A 19440-nucleotide genomic window follows, 5' to 3' on the forward strand; every position below is an offset into this window, starting at 1 on the left:
AGCATTCATCTCAATACCCCGTGTGCATGCTGTGGATGGCCATATGCTGTTGAATTATTATTTCTGAGTCCAGCTTATTTTGAGAATATATGATATTTTAGATTTGTCAGAGTTGGCAACAATCCTATTGTCCAAATGCGTATTATATTATTAACATAGTATATTTGAAGGGTGAGGTAATCCTTCTAGCTTGAGTGCTAATTACTGTATAGGGCTCATGTAATCTCATGACTATGTGTGAAGAATGCATGCTCCTTTTGCATTAAAAGTGCTGAATGCTGTAGAAAGGAGAAATGAAAACTGTCAATGGAGACTTTCTAGAATAATAGGAAAATATGCCAATACATGTACATATAATACACAGGGCCTAGAGAGATGGCTCAGCAGTTAGGAGCACTCAATGGTGCCGCTGGGGACCCAGGTTCAGTTTCCAGTACCCACAAGGTGTCTCACAACCACCTGTAACTCTAGTTCTAGGGATCTGATGCCCTCCTCTGTCTTCCCCTGAGTACTGCACACACACACACACACACACACACACACACACACACACACACACACACACTGCAAGCCAAACTCTGATGTACATAAAATAAAAACAAGTTATGTCTTTAAAATGTATATAAAAGTTCATTTAGCCACCAAAAAGAAATTGTATAGTGTGACTTGTCTTATTAAATGCAAGAAAGAGGCACAAGGTGTACTGTTTTCTTAATTTTAAGCATTAAGTGGCTAAGCAATGCAAAATAGAAAAAAATGTTGGATACAGTATGAACACACAAACTCATCACATTTTATATTTGGTAATAAATATATTTATCAAGGAATATAAGTATAATATCCCCTTTAAACATTTAATTCAAAAACTACAGCTAGCAATATTCTTGAAATGTAAACTATGTTTGTATTTATAAGATATGAGGGATTGGCCGGGCAATGGTGGTGCATGCCTTTAATCCCAGCACTTGGGAGGCAGAGGCAGGTGGATTTCTGAGTTCAAGCCCAACCTGGTCTACAGAGTGAGTTCCAGGACAGCCAGGGCTACACAGAGAAACCCTGTCTCGAAAAAACCAAAAAAAAAAAAAAAAAAGATGTGAGGGATGTTTCATGTGCCCTGTGTGAGAGCTCTGTGACCCTGGAAAGATTGTCTCCCCATGACTTCAGTTTTTCAATGTGTACAGTGAACTGTGAGGATCAAGCCCTTTTGCATCAATTATTTAAACTCCAAGACTTGGGTTAGGTTAAATCATTGGTTAGCCCTGACTGGCTCTTAAATCTTTATGTAACCTTGAAAATGTTCATCATACATATACTCTCATGAATAGCAATTGATTTTATTCATATAATGGGATTGAAGATGGCTGAATAGATGTGGTTCCAGCTCCTGGGAGGCTGAGATGGTACAACCTCCTGATGCATGAGTTCAAATCCAGACTGGACAGCATAGTGAGATTTCACATCAGAAACAAGAGGAAAATAAAGATTAAAATATTTTCAGTTATTTATGTTCATTTTGAGAGAATGTTCTGTGTTTTATAAGTTTGAACTTTTAAACATATTTAGAGGAAGTCTATTTTCATTTGAGTATAAATCTTATTGTTATGTAATTTATCATGATTAATTCTATACATTACAGAAAGGGAAATTAGGAATCCAGATTTCATTGTCAATGAAAACAGGGGAAAAAAACCCATATTATTTGTACAACACTGACATTTTTGAAGATTAATGTGAACTTTTAGATTGGAAAATCATCGTAAAAGGTTATTAGAATATAATGTAGTATTTATATGGAAACAAACTGAAGATGTTAAATTAAATTTTGTGAATTATTACCTATGTACTTTATAGTCCTCAGATTTTGATTAGCTGCTATAAGATAAAGATTTTTACTTTTTACATAATCTTGAAGCTTAATTTTTCTTTGGGCAAGCTCCCTTGTAGCACATCAGGTTAATCTGCCTATAATTTATCACTTTCATTGTCCTGTGGAATGATGAATTCCATTTCTAGTGCAGGAAATTCTTGTCATTAAAAAGAATCGTTTTATTTTTCACTGTTCTTGTGTGGTTAGACAAGTTGAAAGCTTTGTTTATGTTCCAGCTTACATCTGTGCATTTCCAGATAATTGGATGAAAATGTCATCTGTTTTTTTTTTAAATTTTGTAGACTGTAGGCATAATTGTGTTTAAATTTTTTCATTAATTAATTCTTTCATACATTCTTATTTAAAGGAAGGACATCTTACTACAGAATATTAAGAACTGAAAGAAACCTAGCATCCTACTTACATGTGAATTCCAAGGCTTTCTTAGCCTCATATGCAGGCAGGGTAAGAGTACAAAATCTGATAGAATCCCGAGCCACGAAAGTCTCCTATGCTCAACTGCCTTTTATACACTGAGCAGTATTTATAAATCCTTTATGTCCAGAATCTACAATGAAGCAGATTAGAAAGTTAGCTCACACATGTACAGTTAAGTCCACCTAGGATCTCAGTGGTCACCAAGGACTCAAGCTGCTGCCATTGCTACCTCACTAGAACTTCATATGAAGACGTTCACGTTCAGCTCCAGTGACTATTGTTCTCTTTCAATCTGCCATAGAGCAAATTGAATGTTTCCAAACTTGGTTGATCTCATTCGCCCATGTAATAGAAAATTTCTTAGGCAGGCAGCTGGCCAAACTGAAGCGGCTCATATTCACTAATCTCCCTCGTACCGGGGGCAGTTCTGCATGGCAGGACATGTTGGATGGGATTGCTAAGTTCATAAATTTTCCCTAGCAGTTTCGCTGCCATAAAATATGATTTCCAAATGCTGTTACAAAATGTCAGATGCTAAAGATGATGAGACAAGGCAGAGATGTATGTATTGTAGCTCAAAGAGATTTAGCTGGGCAGCCTACTGAACAGATTAGGAGCTGACAAATTATCTGCAAATAGCCTCTCAGTACTAAAAGCAAAGTTTGAGTCTAAATGAGAAATCTAGTGATTGAGACTTATTATTTAATGATATTTTTTACATCAAAATGTTCCAGGGAAGAGAGTATCATTTTGCATTAGATGGATTTTTTTTAAATCCTTCTTTTTTAATAAAGCTTATGCTTTTCTGAAATTCACTCCAAATCCATTATTGTATCAATTTATGATCCTTTTGAGTTATTTCAAAACCTCTTCATATTCTACCCTAAATATACAGATTTATACAGATGTGCAGTGATGACTGAAGAATGCTTCTATTGGTAACTTAAGGCAGAGGTAGAAATAATTACCGGGCTTGTTTGGGCCAGTGAGCACGTGACAAGTGCAGAGATCTGAGATGAAGCAGTGTTACATTGTTTTGATGGCTTGTTGCATTGTTTTCATGACTTGTGAGCATGCAAAGCTCACAGTGCCAAAACAGTGACTTGCTGATCATGCGACCTATCCATTCAGCCAAAGGTAACTTCTCCACTGAAAATTTTCATTTTAATATAACGTACAATATCTTTTTTTAAATTAATTTTATTTTATTTTATTTTCATTTTTCTTTTTTTTATTCGATATATTTTTTATTTACATTTCAAATGATTACCCCTTTTCTAGCCCCCCACTCCCCGAAAGTCCCATAAGCCCCTTTCTCTTCCCCTGTCCTCCCACCCACCCCTTCCCACTTCCCCGTTCTGGTTTTGTTGAATACTGCTTCACTGAGTCTTTCCAGAACAAGGGGCCACCCCTCCTTTCTTCTTGTACCTCATTTCATGTGTGGGTTATGTTTTGGGTATTCCAGTTTTCTAGGTTAATATCCACTTATTAGTGAGTGCATACCATGATTCACCTTTTGAGTCTGGGTTACCTCACTTAGTATGATGTTCTCTAGCTCCATCCATTTGCCTAAGAATTTCATGAATTCATTGTTTCTAATGGCTGAATAGTACTCCATTGTGTAGATATACCACATTTTTTGCATCCACACTTCTGTTGAGGGATACCTGGGTTCTTTCCAGCATCTGGCAATTATAAATAGGGCTGCTATCTTCACCAATCCTACATCAGATAGAGGGCTAATATCCAATATATATAAAGAACTCAAGAAGTTAGACTCCAGAAAACCAAACAACCCTATTAAAAAATGGGGTACAGAGTTAAACAAAGAATTCTCACCTGAAGAACTTCGGATGGCGGAGAAGCATCTTAAAAAATGCTCAACTTCATTAGTCATTAGGGAAATGCAAATCAAAACAACCCTGAGATTTCACCTTACACCAGTCAGAATGGCTAAGATTAAAAATTCAGGAGACAGCAGGTGTTGGAGAGGGTGTGGAGAAAGAGGAACACTCCTCCACTGCTGGTGGGGTTGCAAATTGGTACAACCACTCTGGAAATCAGTCTGGTGGTTCCTCCGAAAACTGGGCACCTCACTTCCAGAAGATCCTGCTATACCACTCCTGGGCATATACCCAGAGGATTCCCCACCATGTAATAAGGATACATGCTCTACTATGTTCATAACGTACAATATCTTAATTCAGTCTTCCAAGGCAGCATGCAAAACACTTTTCTTCTTTATATTAGTAATGTAGTTCCTGAGATTAGATACGTTATTGCCTCCATAAAGCTTTAATGAGCCAGTGTGAATATCTGGACTGAAACCAAAGGAGACTGCTATGTTTTATCTGATTTTTCCAGAGACGCTTTCTTTTTCTTTATGAGAAATGGTGTTTCCCAGCCTGCCTGCCCCTTCCATTTCATTTTCCTTCTGACCTGTTTCAGTGGAGGAGATGATGTGTTTTGGTTAAAATGTCCATTTAGAGTATTGGTTCTCAACCTGTGACCCCTCAGGAGGTTGAATGACCCTTTTACAGGAGTTGCTTAAGAACATCAGAGGAAAAAAAACACTGATTTTTACATCATTAAAAGGTCACAGCATTAGGAAAACCGAGAAGCACTGATTTAGAGGATGTCATCCTTTGCACCCACAGAAACTATAGGATCATTGTGGGAGAAATTTCCTCCCTGTACCCTTCTCATTTACCCTCCCCATCTCCTGATATTTTTAAACACAACTTTTCTCCCTTCCCTCTCAATTTCTCCGTTTGATGATGATGTGAGAAACTTTAAGATTGCCATTTCATTATCCATGAAGTTACATATTGACTGTGAACTTCAGCTGCCTTGTTCCACCCAGGTGAAATCGAAGGCAGATATCTTTGTCACAGATAAGAGGAACAATGCCTCTTTTTACACTGAGTGTCATAAATTACCAACTATTTTTTTCAAAAGTCTTTTCAATCAAGGTGGCTTGGTTTCTTCTGTCATAAATGTTCTTTCTATCATGACGAAGCTTTGACTCATCTCTTCAGGTAAGATGTTTATAAGAACCTTTTTTAGGTGTAGAAATGACTAAATGACTTGGACCGTTTTAAGGAGTGAGAAAAAGAATATCTTTTAGTGTTACACTGACTTTGGAAGGTTTAGCCTAGAAGTTTGGCATCTCTCAAATAGTGCTATCTTTATGAATGTTTCTTCCATTCTCCCTTCTTTTGCCCTTCCTTTACTCTTCACTTTGTATATATAAGAAGGAATTCATCATCAATATGCTGGTTAATGTATATAACAGGTGATTTTTCATAAGTATAATTAACTTACTCATTCACATTTGTTTGAAAAATGACCTTTCGAAATAATATTATTTCTCTTCCAGAATACAATCAGATACACTCACTTCATATTTTATCTTCATTACTCTTCTTTGGCATTAAATTTCCCTTGACCTTGTCTTCATATCAAAATGTAAAAATCATAACTAAAGTGATATAATTTTTGTTGCCAGCATTTATGTTGCTAAGGGAGACTTCTTTTTTTTCTGTTCCACTTTACCTGATGTATGTAGAGATAAGAATCTTCAAGAGACTTTTCCTTTTTAAGTGTTTTTGTTTTTAAGCAAACAGACTATGAAGGTCTGCTTGCTACTTCTGTTGACATAGTACAAGGAATTCGTTGCTAAGGAATAATTGGTGATAACCCATATTCAACAGGGAAGAACATCACTGTGAAAGTTTTCAATAGATGTGTCCTGAAACCTGGGTTGCCCATGATGCTCCTGAGTCTTTATTTAAGGGAATTGAATATTGTCATATTTATAACCTCTCATAGAGTTCTAGTTTTAAATAGGAGCCTTGTCAAAATAGATTTTCTAAATTCCATCTTGGTTTTGTTCCTAAAACTATTAAACAACAGAACTTCAAAACTGAAGATAGCTGTATCAAATAGATGCTATTCACAGGTTAGGGCATTAGAGAACTTTACTGGTTGGTAGAAAAACATCTGTCCACTGGAGTCTCCATAACAAAAGGTCCCCTTGAACATGGAGTCAAGGCAGCCCATGTCTAGCACTGCAGAATGTTCTGATCGCATGCCTTTGGAACATTTATGTCTTCTTGCTTAAGATGGGATCTGATCTACAGTTATCTCCCTCATTGCACAGTTCCTGTTCACGTCTTCTGAGAAGGCTGTTTGCTATATCTACTGTCTTCAATTTCTTTTTCTATTGTTTAATGATTTCATTCTAGGGATCTTTTCCTGCCCTGTGTGGGGTTATTCTTGGGTTTTTTCTTTTATTAGATTTTTCACATTTGTTTCTCTCTTCCAACTCCTTCTAGATTCTCCCTCCTAACCTACCCATCTTTATGTTTTCTCTCTCTCTCTTAAAAATAACCCTAAACCAAAGACAAAGAAAAACGAATATCAAACAAATAAAAATAAGACAAACAAAACCAAGAAGATAGAAATTACCCAAACTAAAAAAATGAAACCACCACCACCACCACCACCACCACCACCACCACCACCACCCCACCACCCCACCCCCACCAACTACAACAAAACCTAACAAAATAACCACGGGCACCTAAGCAATTTCTCCATGCTTGATGCCACAAATAAGTAGTGATTTCAGCATAAGTTTCTTGCCATCAGGTTTTAGAGGATAAAAAGTTATGTTGATAATAGTCAGTAATATTTGCAAGAATTTATGGGGCCCCTTTGGACAATGAATGAACAAAATGTAACACATTTCTCCTACTACAGGTTTGACTTGCTGACATACAGTTTCTAGTTAGGGTACTGTGTCCCCCATTTTTATCAGTTCAATGTTCTTTTATATTCTTTTGTTTTGAAGCTACTGTGAATGGGATTTCCCTTTTCTTGCCCTCGTTTCTTTCTGACAAATCTTCTGTTGGTATATAAAATTATATGTTGATGTTGCATCCTGCCAAATATATTTATTAAGACTTGATGGTTTCTGCTGGAGTTTTAAAGAAGTTTGAAGGACTGGCTCATGTAATTTGAAAGTAGCATTCCTTTCCTATTTTTCTTCCTATTCTATTTTTACCTTCTATATTTTCCTTCTGTTTTATTGCTCTGGCTTAGAATTTAAAACTATTAAATAAGAGAAGAAAGAGTCACAACCTTGTCTTGTTCTATATTTTAGGGAACGTGCTCTTTGTTTGTTCACCACTTAGTATATAGTAGCTACAAGTTTTGCTGCATGTATCCATTACATTCAAGTATGCTATTTCTTTTCCCAGCTTTTTAGTTAACCATGAAGAGATATTGACTTTTGCCAAAGGACTTTTCTGCATCTACTGAGATGGACCTGTGGTTTTATCCTTAAGTCTATGTGCTGTATTTCGCCCCTTGGTTTGTATGTGTTTAACCAACCTGGCATACTTGGGTTGATGCTAACTTGGTCAAGGTGTAAACTCTTCTTAATGTGGGATATTGGTTTGGGAGAATTTTATTGAGAGTTTTTGCGTCTTTGCTATCAGAGAAATTGGTCTATGTCTTCCCCCTCCTCCTGGAGTAAGACTTATTCTCCTTCTAAAGGTGTAATACTGGCACTTCTTTCTTTGCAGTAACCAAAAGTTGATGTGTGTGTGTGTGTGTGTGTGTGTATACATACACACACACACACACACACTCTATTTTATTAATTTTTGCTTGGATCAAAGGTGTTTTCTTCATTCTTTGTTTTTAAATTTATTGATATATTTATTTACATTTCAAATGATTTCCCCTTTTCTGGACCCCCCACTCCCCGAAAGTCCCATCAGTCCCCTTCCCTCCCCCTGTTTTCCCACCCAACCCTTCCCACTTCCCTGTTCTGATTTTGCTCTATACTGCTTCACTGAGTCTTTCCAGAACAAGGGGCCACTCCTCCGTTCTTCATCTACCTCATTTGATGTGTGGATTATGTTTTGGGTATTCTAGTTTTCTAGGTTAATATCCACTTATTAGTGAGTGCATACCATGATTCATCTTTTGAGTCTGGGTTACCTCACTTAGTATGATGTTCTCCAGCTCCATCCATTTGCCTAAGAATTTCATGAATTCATTGTTTCTAATGGCTGAATAGTACTCCATTGTGTATATATACTACAATTTTTGCATCCACTCTTCTGTTGAGGGATACCTGGGTTCTTTCCAACTTCTGGAAATTATAAATAGGGCTGCTATGAACATAGTGGAACATGTATCCTTATTACATGCTGGGGAATCTTTTGGGTATATGCCCAGGAGTGGTATAGCAGGATCTTCTGGAAGTGAGGTGCTCAGTTTTCGGAGGAACCGCCAGACTGATTTCCAGAGTGGTTGTACCAATTTGCAACCCCACCAGCAGTAGACGGAGTGTTCCTTTTTCTCCACATCCTGGCCAACACCTGCTGTCTCCTGAATTTTTAATCTTGGCCATTCTGACTGGTGTAAGGTGAAATCTCATGGTTGTTTTGATTTGCATTTCCCTAATGACTAATGAAGTTGAGCATTTTTTAAGATGTTTCTCCGCCATCCGAAGTTCTTCAGGTGAGAATTCTTTGTTTAACTCTGTACCCCATTTTTTTTTAGGGACAGCCCCACAACATTTCATTTTTTTTCCTTTTTTTTTATTCGATATAATTTATTTACATTTCAAATGATTTCCCCTTTTCTAGCCCCCCACTCCCCGAAAGTCCCGTAAGCCCCCTTCTCTTCCCCTGTCCTCCCACCCACCCCTTCCCACTTCCCCGTTCTGGTTTTGCCGAATACTGTTTCACTGAGTCTTTCCAGAACCAGGGGCCACTCCTCTTTTCTTCTTGTACCTCATTTGATGTGTGGATTATGTTTTGGGCATTCCAGTTTTCTAGGTTAATAACCACTTATTAGTGAGTGCATACCATGATTCACCTTTTGAGTCTGGGTTACCTCACTTAGTATGATGTTCTCTAGCTCCATCCATTTGCCTAAGAATTTCATGAATTCATTGTTTCTAATGGCTGAATAGTACTCCATTGTGTAGATATACCACATTTTTTGCATCCACTCTTCTGTTGAGGGATACCTGGGTTCTTTAGGGTTGTTTGGTTTTCTGGAGTCTAACTTCTTGAGTTCTTTATATATATTGGATATTAGCCCTCTATCTGATGTAGGATTGTTGAAGATCTTTTCCCAATTTGTTGGTTGCCGATTTGTCCTTTTGATGGTGTCCTTTGCCTTACAGAAACTTTGTAATTTTATGAGGTCCCATTTGTCAATTCTTGATCTTAGAGCATACGCTATTGGTGTTCTGTTCAGAAACTTTCTCCCTGTACCGATGTCCTCAAGGGTCTTCCCCAGTTTCTTTTCTATTAGCTTCAGAGTGTCTGGCTTTATGTGGAGGTCCTTGATCCAATTGGAAACCACATGGTCATTTCATTGGATGCTGAAAAAGCATTTGACAAAATTCAGCATCCTTTCATGCTTAAAGTCTTGGAAAGAACAGGAATTCAAGGCCCATACCTAAAAATCGTTAAATCAATATACAGCAAACCAGTAGCCAGCATCAAACTAAATGGAGAGAAACTTGAAGCAATCCCACTAAAATCAGGGACTAGCCAGGGCTGCCCACTTTCTCCTTATCTTTTCAATATTGTACTTGATGTACTAGCTTGGGCAATTAGACAACATAAGGAGGTCAAAGGGATACAAATTGGAAAGGAAGAAGTCAAACTATCATTATTTGCTGATGACATGATAGTCTACCTAAGTGACCCAAAAAACTCCACTAGAGAACTCCTACAGCTGATAAACAACTTCAGCATAGTGGCAGGTTATAAAATCAACTCAAGCAAATCAGTGGCCTTCCTATACTCAAAGGAAAAGCAGGCTGAGAAAGAAATTAGGGAAATGACCCCCTTCACAATAGCCACAAACAGTATAAAGTACCTTGGGGTGACTCTTACCAAACATGTGAAAGATCTGTATGACAAGAACTTCAAGACTCTGAAGAAGAAAATGGAAGAAGACCTCAAAAAATGGGAAAACTCCCATGCTCAGGATCAATATAGTTAAAATGGCCATTTTGCCAAAAGCAATATATAGATTCAATGCAATACCCATCAAAATCCGAACTCAATTCTTCACAGAGTTAGAAAGAGCAATTCTCAAATTCATCTGGAATAACAAAAAACCCAGGATAGCTAAAACTATTCTCAGCAACAAAAGAAAATCTGGTGGAATCAGTATCCCTGACCTCAAGCAATACTACAGAGCAATAGTGTTAAAAACTGCATGGTATTGGTACAGTGACAGGCAGGCGGATCAATGGAACAGGATTGAAGATCCAGAAATGAACCCACATAACTATGGCCACTTGATCCTGGACAAAGAGGCTGAAAACATCCAATGGAAAAAAGATAGCCTTTTCAACAAATGGTGCTGGTTCAACTGGAGGTCAGCATGAAGAAGAATGCGAATTGATCCATCCTTGTCTCCTTGTTTTCTTCATTCTTAATGTATTTATGTAGTTTCTGTATTTTTTCTTGACACTATTTTAACTTTATTAAACTATGAGTTTGTAGAATATATGGACTTATTTCAACTTATTTGTGTTTGGTAAGACTTGATTTGTGGTCTAGAATTGCACATTGATACTCTGACCTATCATGTTTTCTAGAAGAATTTTGATATCCAATGTCCTAGATTTGAAGCTAGAATGTTTGTCTTTCAAATATTCTCTCTGCTATGAGCTCTTAAATGTGTAGTTTGAAACAAACAAACCACTAAATGTTTTAGATGAAATAATGCCTTAACATTACTGCTCTGAGCATTACGTAGGAGTTCATCTTCAGCATCATTGAATAGCTGGAAGAACAAACATGGAAATACAATTGTTGGGCCAGGGCTGGTGGCTCCACCCAGTATGTGTGTGGTGTTGTGGTTTGTGAAGTTGGTGTTGCTGGTTTGTTTTTTGTTTTGTCTTTTTGGTTTTTGAGACAGGGCTTCTCTGTGTAGCCCTGGCTGTCCTGGAACTTACTCTGTAGACCAGGCTGGCCTTGAACTCAGAAATCTGCCTGCCTCTGCCTCCCAAGTGCTGGGATTACAGGCATGTGCCACCACGCCTGGCTTGCTCTTTTGTTCTTGTCAGTCCTTGCATAGTGACTTTTCCATTCTGGGAGAAAGCATCATGACAAAAGGCAACTTAAGGAAGAGTTTATTTTGGCTTATGGTTCCTGAGTGACAAGAGTCCATTATTGTAGGGAGAGATGGCAGCAGGCTTTGGGCATGCAATAGGAAGCTTAGAAATCATGTTTTCAACAGCAAGCATGAAGCAGAAAGACAGAGTTAATCAAAAGTGTAATGAAAATAAATTCTTATAACTGCCCTATCACATGTCATTTTCCTCTAGCAAAACCACATCTCCTTGACTTCCCCAAACAACATCACAAATTGGGAACCAAATGTTTTAGCACCTGCCTTTGTTCAGGTTGACCACCATCTTCCCTGCCCTGCACTATTAAACACCATTGCTCTACTCTGCTCCTGTGCCTGGGCTTTTTCATATTTTATGTGTAAGATATGCAGTAGTTATCCTTTAGTGATTGACTTATTTCATCCAAAGTAATACTTTTTAGTCACCCATATTGTTGAGAATGGCAAGATTTTATTTGATAAGGCCACACAATATATCATGGCTTAAATTTTGCATTTTTAAATCTATTCCTCATTGAAAGACCCTTAAGCTGCTTCCTTATCTTGTTGTGAATAGCATTGCCACAATTAAATGAAATGGATATGGTCAGCTGGTTCAGGACTATTCGAAGGAGTACAATTTTAATATATTTACTATTGTAAATTTCTTTTTTTTTATTATATTTTTTTATTATTTGATATAATTTATTTACATTTCCAATGATTTCCCCTTTTCTAGCCCCCCCACTCCCCGAAAGTCCCGCAAGCCCCCTTCTCTTCCCCTGTCCTCCCACCCACCCCCTCCCACTTCCCCGTTCTGGTTTTGCTGAATACTGTTTCACTGAGTCTTTCCAGAACCAGGGGCCACTCCTCCTTTCTTCTTGTACCTCATTTGATGTGTGGATTATGTTTTGGGTATTCCAGTTTTCTAGGTTAATATCCACTTATTAAAAATCACTATAGTGTTGGAAGAAGGAGACTTACTTATTTCTAAGAAGTCACTGAATACATATCCTTTTCTTTTTCTTTTTTACGTTTTACATATCCTTTTCATTCTGAGGGAACAAAGAAGCCTTTAAAATAAGCTACCTTCTCATTTTTCAATCTAAATTTCTGTAAGTATGTCCATATGAACAGTGTAAGAGTGTGAAATAAAGCACAAATAGAGAAATGTGAAAGACATGGTATCTTAGCACTCCTCTGAGAATGTGCTTAGAAACTATTTTCTCCATCTGTTCAGTTAAGTTTCAACCATCTTCATACTATTCCATTGCCAGACACCATACACTTGAAATACTGTGATCTGAAGTCTATCTTCATAATTAGGTTGTAATTATTTTTAAAAATATATAGAAGATTTGAAATAGCTAAACATATGCTAAATTTTTTCTTGATTCACAAATTTCCCCCCCCCCCTTTTTTAAGGTCACATCAGTTTTTAAAATAGATGTGTTAGTTTAAATATGGCTTTTTTTTTGTTAAAGTGAGTTTTGTGAGCCGGAAGTTGTGGCTCACATTCTCAGCTATGAAGCCTAGTTTACTAGACTGATCTTCAATACACGTAACCAGCCAGAATCTCTTTCATAGTATTGGGAGATTTGTGATGGTATCTGTAAAACAGTGAATTTATTTTGGATAAAGGATTCTTTCTTTCAGAATATACTATAACTCTTCTTGACTTTAACTGGGTGCTGCCTTAAATGGAAAGAGAAGATAAACCCTATGATTTTGTTTTTGAAAGTTGCTAATGTAGTTTACTGTTTCAACAAAAAGCTGGCAGATGCCTAGGGGTTGAGGCTGAGATTTTGGGTCACACAGTTGGCCTGTGCTCTGTAGATAACACTCAGCATGAGCAGACAGCATCCGTGCAGAGACAGGGAATTTTCGCTATCACTTCCAAAGCACAGGAAAGGAGGTAACATTTAAAATGCTAGGAATAGAACAAAAGAGAGGGAGATCTGTAGTCTCTAATGAGAAGAGCCCAAAGTGCCTTGAAATGCCCCTTTATTGCAATGGAAGTAGCTTTTGAAGTTAAGAGTTTAATGGTTGAGGGAAAGGTAACCTTTTTCTAGAGTGGCCAGTGCCCCAGACAGGGCTGTGACATTCATTTTCTGATGTCTCTGTTAATTAGGCCGAGCCAAATCAATTTACTTACCACATATTTGTGTGCTACTTTTCCCTCTAATGAACAGGATATTATTGCTCCGTGCTCCCGTGTCTTCTTGAAGTTTTGCAGTGTACCATATCAACACCAATGAAAATAATTTGCTCCTTTATAATAATCAAACTTAAATAAGGCTCAAAGTTTGGGGGATTTTTTAAAAAGTAATTTTATATTGGAGAGGACAATTATGAAGAGCAAGTGGTTTGAAACATTTAACCAAAACTACCTATACTGCCTATTTTACTAATAAGAGAGCAGGTATGATTATTTTCCTTTAAAAATTAGAACTTGAAGATTCACATGCTGACTGCTGAGGTGGAAGAGAATGACAATCCCTTCAGATCATTTAGAAAAGTGATTTCCACAGTGACATGCTGAGCACAAGATAATTCACTAGGGTGACAAAGGAGGTGGCTGAGATATGAGAGATTATTAATATGCTTTAATAATAAACTGAAAAAGGAGTTTGAAACCATGGCCTGGGGACAAAATATGTTCCACCAGTATCTTTATGAATGACCTTCTGGGAAGTTGGCTCCTCCCATTTACCTGCATCTTGTAGAGGCTGCTCTCACACAATCATGGTGAGGTCGAGTTCTCGTGGGATAGATAGATAGATGTGTGGAGTCTACAATGTCCATGGATAGTTCCTTTACAAAATGCCTGCAACTTCCACCTAAACTGGGAAGGTTTGTGCTTTGCTCATTCTCCCTTGTAGTTGATTTCTAAATGCTTGAATGTCGTGACTGATCAAAGTGAAGCTTCCCGGGAAGGCGGGGCTGTCGAGTAGGGTGCGGTGTTTTCCCTTAATCTTGTTGCATTTATTTACAACTCATGGGAGCTACTGCGGTGTTCATCATGTTAACTTTTTTTCACTAAAATAATCCTGATATAATAAATGCCTTCCTTTAAGGTAAACCAAAACTCTGAAATAACCTAGACAAAATACACTAAAAGTGATTTAAGCATAAATAACAAGAAAGTCTATATCCAGTAAGACTTATCATTCATAAGCATAATTTTAAAATACTGAATTGACAAGTTGACCAGGTTTTGTTATATAAATAATTTAAAATATAGATGTGTATCTACACTTTTTGTGAATAGACCTATCCCCAAGTGTATACTTTTATCTTGCTTTGTAACTAATAATACAGCATCACAATAAGACATTTACAGAGTAGGAAACTCACAGCCCAAAGGGCCACTGAAATTGTCATTTTTGTTTTAAGACAACATACTCAAGACATATATTTAAAGGAATTGTTGAGGTGAATAATAAAATTCTCTTTGCAGAAAATGATATAAAATGTTAACAACCTAATTTATTATATGTATTTACAATACATATAATATTGAAATGTGAAATGATAAATGGAAATTTTCCTTAGTAATCAACTACTTAGAAAATGCCTATGAATCAGTCTTAGAGATCTGAGGGGAAATGAGTAATGAAGAATTCAGTATACTGACTTTTATTATGTGTCTAAATCAGAATATAGACTTTAAAATATTTTCAACTTAGCACATTTATGTTCTAAATGTGAACCATACAAAAAGGGATATTCTTGAGCCTTATGGGAAAACTAGAGAAAAGCATTGGATAAAGTAAATAACCTTATGGGAAAATGTGTAGCATATGTAATACCTCGTTAGGTTGGTGCAGTTACAGTAGGAACCATTGAGGGGCAATGATGAGACAAAAGAATCAGGACCAGAGAGGAAGTGGTAAGGAGCTCCCTGCTCCAGTGTGGGGTTTCAGATCTCTAGCACACATATAGGGGCGAACGGGTACCGAGGAGACAGGTCCCTGACTCTCAGGGACTTTTGGCTCAGCCAATCTAGTCAATAGGAGTGCTCTAGGCTCAGCAAGAAATCCTGTCTTCAAAATAATAATAATAATAATAATAATAATAATAATAATAACACAAGACAGAGATAAAGTCCACCTCTGATCTTCATGTGCACCTGTGCAGACAAGTATGTCTGCACACTTACCTTCAGAATGGGCAATATTTCTTTAAGCGAGACTATATTTTCTCCAAATGCTAAAGGATAACACTCAAAAAGAAAATATAATCAGAGTATTTAAGTGCTAAATTTAATATCCATATACAAAAGTTTGAGGATTACATGAAAATATATTAATGGTGAGGCATTTTAAATTATTTTCCAGCTTATGACAGTAAATGGTAAACAGAAACACTGCTGCTCTGAGTTAAATCTAATAAATAGATATTTGAACTCTGTAATCTTGCAACCAAACTCAAGCAAGAAAAAACACTGTTCCTTTGGTATTCTTTTAATATCATAAAACATATCTCTTAGGACAAGCAGAGCCTTCCACTAATTGTCAAAGTAGAAACAAGACAATCAAGTTTGCCAGACCACAAAATTTTATAAATTAACAAACTGAGAATCTCCAAAAGTTCCCTGACATATGTATATGAAACATTTGCTTTGCAAGAAAACTCAAAACGAAGCCTCTATGTTTCTTCTTTGGTTCTACTTTTATTTATTTTTAAATAACAAGTAAAAATCTTACGTATTTAACTATACAATTTGATGTTTTGATATTCTTATAGCTTACAAAAGAGTCTCAAAGTAACATGTCTACCCACATCTCCCCACATAGAACTGTTAATACTTGTTGTTATTGCTGGTTTGCGAAGTACATCTTGGATCTATCCTCTTGGCACTTTCAAATATACAGTGTAGAATTCCCAGCTATCACAGTGTTACCTACATTAGACCTCCAGAGCTCGCTTAATCTGCTTAAGTGAGTCTGTCTACCCTCTGGCTAACACCTGCTGTGTATATAACTGCTGACTCCAGTCATCCTACTTTGCAGTGACACACCAGAACTTCCTGTTCCTCTCCAGTTGTATATCAGTGCCCATTAATCAGTATTTTCTCATCTCCCATCCTTCCTCCTCCTTAGCTATCTTTCTACCTCCTGTTTCTACAAAGGCAGCTCTTCCAGATTGCACATTATATATTAGTGAGGTTACTCAGTACCTGTTAGTGTCTGGAATGGCAGGATTCAATTCTTCTTAAAGGATGGCAAGTGTCTTCATGCTGAGTATGGATCACAGTTTTTTCATCCATTCTGATGATGAGTCTATATCCAAAAATGTCATTGCATAAGCCATCATCAAAATGCTTTTATTATGTTTTTTATTCAGAACATTTAATTAAATTGATTTTTGTAGATGATATAAAGGTCAAATGTCATTCTTCTATTTGTGGCTATCTAGTATTCTCATTTATGCCTTGAATTTTTATCAAAGGCCATGATGGATTTGACTTTGGGCTTTCTACTCCAGTTCATTGGCCTGTGCATAGCTCTTTCCACTATTATCATAGTGTTTTGATTGTTGAAGCTTTGTGATTTATTTTTGACACCAGGGAGCAGGTTTTCTGGCATTCTAAAAGTGGTGTTAGGAGACTGCATCTGGGATCATAGGATTGATAGATGATTTTAATATTGTCATTTCAGATTGCTCTGTTTTGATGTTTTAAATACTGGTTGTGTTACTTTATAATAATACCAAAACAATGTTTTAAAATAATAAATTAGAATGCATGAAAAAACAATTTAATGTCTATTTAAGAGATATATTGCCATCTTAAGACTCAAAATTGTTATTTATTAGACTATTCTAGAAGTTATTTTTTAATATATATTTTTATTTTCTATATTCTTTGTTTACGATTCGAAAGCTTTCCCCTTTTCCATTTCCCCCTTCCCATATATCCCATAGGTCCTCTTCTCTCCATCCATTCTCCTATCTTCCCCCTCCCTTTTCTCTGTCCTGGTACTCCCCTACAATGCTGGATCAGGCTTTTCCAGGATTAGGGCTCTCTTCTTCCTTCTTCATGGGAATCATTTGATATGCTAATTGTATCTTCAGTATTCAGAGCTTCAGGGCTAATTAATATCCACTTATAAATAATTACATTCCATGTGTATTCTTTTGTGATTGCCTTACCTCGCTTAGGATGATATTTTCCAGTTCCATCCATTTGCCTAAAAAATTCATGAATTCATTGTTTTTAATTGCTGAATAGTACTCCATTGTGTATATATACCACATTTTCTGTATCCATTCCTCCATTGAGGGATATCTGGGTTCTTTTCAGGTTCTGGCTATTATAAATAAGGCTGCTATGAACATAGTGGAGCATGTGTCCTTATTGCATGCTGGGGAATCCTCTGGGTATATGCCCAGGAGAGGTATAGCAGGGTCCTCCGGAAGTGTCATGCCCAGTTTTCTTAGGAAGCGCCAGACTGATTTCCATAGTGGTTGTACCATCTTACAATCCCACCAGCAGTGAAGGAATATTCCTCTTTCTTCACATCCTCACCAACACCTGCTGTCTCCTGAAGTTTTAACCTTAGCCATTCTGACTGGTGTGAGGTGAAATCTCAGGGTTGTTTTGATTTGCATTTCCCTAATGGCTAATGAAGTTGAGCATTTCTTAAGGTGCTTCTTGGCCATCCGAATTTCTTCATGTGAAAATTCTTTGTTTAGGTCTGTACCCCATTTTTAATAGGGTTATTTGGTTCCCTGGGGTCTAACTTCTTGAGTTCTTTGTATATATTGGATATTAGCTCTCTATCGGATGTAGGGTTGGTGAAGATCTTTTCCCAAGTTGTTGGTTGCCATTTTGTCCTTTTGACGGTGTCCTTTGTCTTACAGAAATTTTGTAATTTTATGAGATACCATTTGTCAATTCTTGATCTTAGAGCATAAGCTATTGGTGTTTTGTTCAGGAACTTTTATTCCTTTGCCTATGTCCTCAAGGGTTTTCCCCAGTTTCTTTTCTATTAGTTTCAGTGTGACTGGTTTTATGTGGAGGTCCTTGATCCACTTGGAGTTGACCTTAGTACAAGGAGATAAGGATGGATCAATTCACATTCTCCTGCATGCTGACCTCCAGTTGAACCAGCACCATTTGCTGAAAAGGCTATGTTTTTTCCACTGGATATATTCAGCTCTTTTGTCGAAGATCAAGTGACCATAGGTGTGTAGATTCATTTCTGGGTCTACAATTCTATTCCATTGGTCCACTTGCCTGTCACTGTGCCAATATAATGCAGTTTTTAACACTATTGCTCTTAGGAATTGCTTGAGGTCTGGGATACTAATTTCTCCAGAAGTTCTTTTACTGTGGAGAATAGTTTTAGCTATCCTGTTTTTTTGTTATTCCAGATAAATTTGAGAATTGCTTTTTCTGTTGCTATTGAAGACCACTTTTACCCCATAGTGATCTGATAGGAGGCACGGGATTAGTTCGACCTTCTTACATTTGTTGAGGTCTGTCTTGTGACCAATTATATGGTCAATTTTGGAGAAGGTACCATGAGGTGCTGAGAAAAAGGTATATTCTTTTGCTTTAGGATAAAATGTTCTATATATATCTGTTAAATCTAATTGGTCCAAAGCTTCAATTAGTTTCACTGTTCAGTTTCTGTTTTCCTGATCTGTCCATTGAGGAAAGTGCAGTGTTGAAGTCACCCACAATTATTGTGTTAGGTGCAATGTGTGCTTTGAGCTTTAGTAAAGTTTCTTTTATGAATGAGGGTGCCTTTGCATTTGGAGCATAGATGTTCAGGATTGAGAGTTCTTCTTGTTGTATTTTTCCTTTGACCAGCAAGAAGTGTCCCTCAGAGTCTCTTTTGATGACTTTGGGTTGAAAGTCAACGTTGTCTGATATTAGAATGGCTACTCTGGCTTGTTTCCTGAGACCATTGGCTTGTAAAATTGTCTTCCAACCTTTTACTCTAAGGTAGTGTTTGTCTTTGACA

The 19440-nt window shown here is 37.1% G+C and overlaps 1 protein-coding gene across 1 annotated transcript in view; it reads left to right on the top strand.

Moving 5' to 3' along the window:
• Mlip (muscular LMNA interacting protein) overlaps window positions 1-19440 on the top strand; it is a 192970-nt gene that overhangs the window by 101648 nt on the left and 71882 nt on the right. The window lies entirely within an intron of this gene.

This window comes from Apodemus sylvaticus, chromosome 7, assembly GCF_947179515.1.
Source record: "Apodemus sylvaticus chromosome 7, mApoSyl1.1, whole genome shotgun sequence".
Classification (NCBI taxonomy): domain Eukaryota; kingdom Metazoa; phylum Chordata; class Mammalia; order Rodentia; family Muridae; genus Apodemus; species Apodemus sylvaticus.